Source organism: Olea europaea, chromosome 14 (assembly GCF_002742605.1).
Source record: "Olea europaea var. sylvestris chromosome 14, O_europaea_v1, whole genome shotgun sequence".
Classification (NCBI taxonomy): Eukaryota; Viridiplantae; Streptophyta; class Magnoliopsida; order Lamiales; family Oleaceae; genus Olea; species Olea europaea.
In genome coordinates, this window is record NC_036250.1 from 14,990,793 (window position 1) to 14,994,021 (window position 3,229).

Sequence of the window (3,229 nt, forward strand, 5' to 3'; positions counted from 1 at the left end):
AGGCCTAGGGGCGAGCCCAATGGGGATTCCATAGGGTCACTTGACCCTCCAATCCTTTTTTATACCCTTAATTTTCGTGCTCATTATGAAATACGAAACGAAGCTGTAATATTATATTCTTAATATCATTTTGAGGTACCCGGGACCTAATATTTCACGTCGTTAATGGTGTGCGAAATGGTCAATCGTAGCAAATGTTATAACGTGTCCAAGTAGGTTGTTCCAAACTAATATTTCAAGAATTTCGATAATAAACTAACTTTAAAATTTTTTCGACAATTATACGCTAGCCGTATCAATAAGTCTTCTATATCCTCTCGAAACTCATTTCGAAAACTATATCATAAATATATCGAATGATCTAAATGAATGTCGAAAATAGTTAAATGTACGTCAAACGTGTATACCAAAAAGAGACGTATAACTTGTCTTTTTTGAAAACAAATCAATTATTTTATTAATATTTATTATTTTTGCACGACAAATTTCTCAATAAAATTTACATCAATTTATTAGGAAATTTTATATTTGGTATGACGTCAAAATTTAAATCTTTTTTGGACGTAAAAATTCTTAATAAAATTTTATTACTTCATAGGGGTTATAAATTGTTATACTACATTTTTCATCTTGATTATTTTTATATTTAAAAAAAATTATATATAAAAAAATCAATTATTTTTAGGATTTTTTTTATTATTGTTACATTTTTCTCTCGATTAATTATTTTTTTTTTCAAATGACGTCAAAAAATTTATTAAGAAATTTATTAGATTATTTAAAAAAATTAATTGATTGAGAGGAAAAATTAATAATAAAAAAATCTAAAAATGATTGAATTTTTTTTTATATATAAAAAATTTTACATGTAAAAATAATAAGATGAAAATATAGTATAACAATTTATAAGTAATAAAAAAAATTTCGTCACTAGATTGTCTGCGTCCGCGCTCAGAGGCCTGTTTCACATTGTCGTTCCAATTGGATCTCTCCTCACAAATTGTCTTTCATCACTTCTCCCACGCAATTCCACAATCAATCATAATTGCTAAACGTCCTTCAACAACGTAGATCAACCGCAACTGCCATCCTCTCCAGGTATTCTAAATTATTGTTTTTTCTTAACTGAATTTTTACACGGATTATAAATGCCCGCTGTTGTTCTTTTTATTCTGATTCATTATCAGTGAATATACTGAATTTCAAAAACAACTCAAGAGGAGGATTACTTGGTCAGATGCTTAGTGAACAATTAAGCCCTTTGAGCCCCATTTTCTGTGAATAGATTTTGTAAAAAGTAATATTTATTTGGAGGATGCATGGTTAAAAATAAGGAAACTTTTTGGATTTAAGTGCATAATTGTTTTATTGGACGGAATCTGTGATTTAAAATGACTTCTAAAGAATGTGGTTCAGAAAAATGGCTAAAGATTCTCTTTAAAAGTCCTGAAAAAAATATTATGCCCTTGTTTGAGCCCCATTTTGATGGGAAAAATGAATTTTTGAATAGTATATTGATGTGAAATGTGCTGTTAAAAAATAATAAAATGTTTTGGATTTACGTGTAATATTATTTTATTGAAAAATGTGTGGTTAAAATTATGTCAAAACAACGTTGAAGAATTCATTTTCTTCAAAGAATGGGGATCAAACAAGGGCTATAACAAAATAATTAAGAAATAAATAGGAAAGCAAATGCTTACACTTGATCTAGAAATAATAATCTATTTTTATCGATTGTACTCCAGAATTGGTACTGAAAATTGAGTAAGAAATTGATCTGGTCATTGCTCAGTTGCATTGAAGCAGTTAAGAATCATTGACAGCCATGGTGAAACCCAAAATTGCCCCATCTATGCTGTCATCGGACTTTGCAAATTTGGCTTCGGAGGCGGAGCGTATGCTCCAGTGTGGTGCTGATTGGCTCCACATGGACATCATGGTACTTTCTAGCCACTAGCTATCATCATGGATTGCTATTCCATTATGTACATTTTTATGCTTAATCTGTTTGCTGTAGTTGCTAAGGGTCCAAAGTTTTTTTGATTAAAAGTTGCCTTTTTAGTTTTTAGTAACATTTTGTCTTCGTGGCATATTTGGATAACTTAGTTTTTGCTTTTAAGTTAAAGAAAGTTAACTTTTTTAAAATGACTTGTGTTTCCATTGTAATACTAATTTTTCTTCGACTTTCACCAACAAGAAAAAGTTCTTGTTTTGAACTTACTTATTTGCTTATAAGTAAAATTTGTAAGCTTAAAACATACTCCTGGTTGCTTTAGATTTTCCAATAGATGTAGATCTAGCAATGAACTAATGGAGTAGATATTTATGTATTATGGATAAGAATGCAAATGGTATCCTCACTATGCAAGTGATATCCTGTGTTTTTAGGGAAACGCATTAAATATGAAATGATTGGATGAATAGGCTAGACACTCATTTTAGATCCTGGAGTGTGGAGGACGGAGGTGATTTGATTGTATGTTGTTGCTTCTGTAAATAATTATAAATGTTTTCAATAACTAAACATCTATTTTGTTACCGATACTATAGTTTGTTTAAATATGGTTTCATATTTTTTCTAATTAAATTTCTAATGCATTTTCGAACAATTTATTGATAATCTGTACTGAAATTATAATTTCTTTTATATATTTGAAATGTCCATTTAGCTTTCAATGGATGTGAACTAGATCTTTTGGACACTTTATAGCGATAATAGCCCAAAAGTTTCGAGACATAAGGAAAAAATTAAACATCTATTTTGTTACCGATACTATAGTTTGTTTAAATATGGTTTCATATTTTTTCTAATTAAATTTCTAATGCATTTTCGAACAATTTATTGATAATCTGTACTGAAATTATAATTTCTTTTATATATTTGAAATGTCCATTTAGCTTTCAATGGATGTGAACTAGATCTTTTGGACACTTTATAGCGATAATAGCCCAAAAGTTTCGAGACATAAGGAAAAAGATGAATGATGTATCATTACAAATATTTAGCATACATAGAAGGGGAGAGTATATAGTTATGATGTGTGTCTTCTCTCAAGGTTTTTGCAATATCGGTGAGCTTGTATGTGCTATTGGTCTTAATGTTATCATTTATCCTTGCACGATTCTATATTGCAATTGTTGCGAACTTAATATGAGAAGCTATTTGCTTTGATGCTTGAGATTTTGAAATGTAATAGAAATTTGAATTGGTTCATTGCAGGATGGG

The 3,229-nt window shown here is 29.3% G+C and overlaps 1 long non-coding RNA gene across 1 annotated transcript; it reads left to right on the plus strand.

Moving 5' to 3' along the window:
* Positions 1-921: 921 nt before the first annotated feature.
* LOC111409275 lies at positions 922-1,839 on the plus strand. The gene is made up of 2 exons (XR_002705480.1): positions 922-1,098; positions 1,796-1,839. It is a non-coding gene; the product is annotated as an uncharacterized LOC111409275 (long non-coding RNA).
* The last annotated feature ends 1,390 nt before the right edge of the window (positions 1,840-3,229 follow it).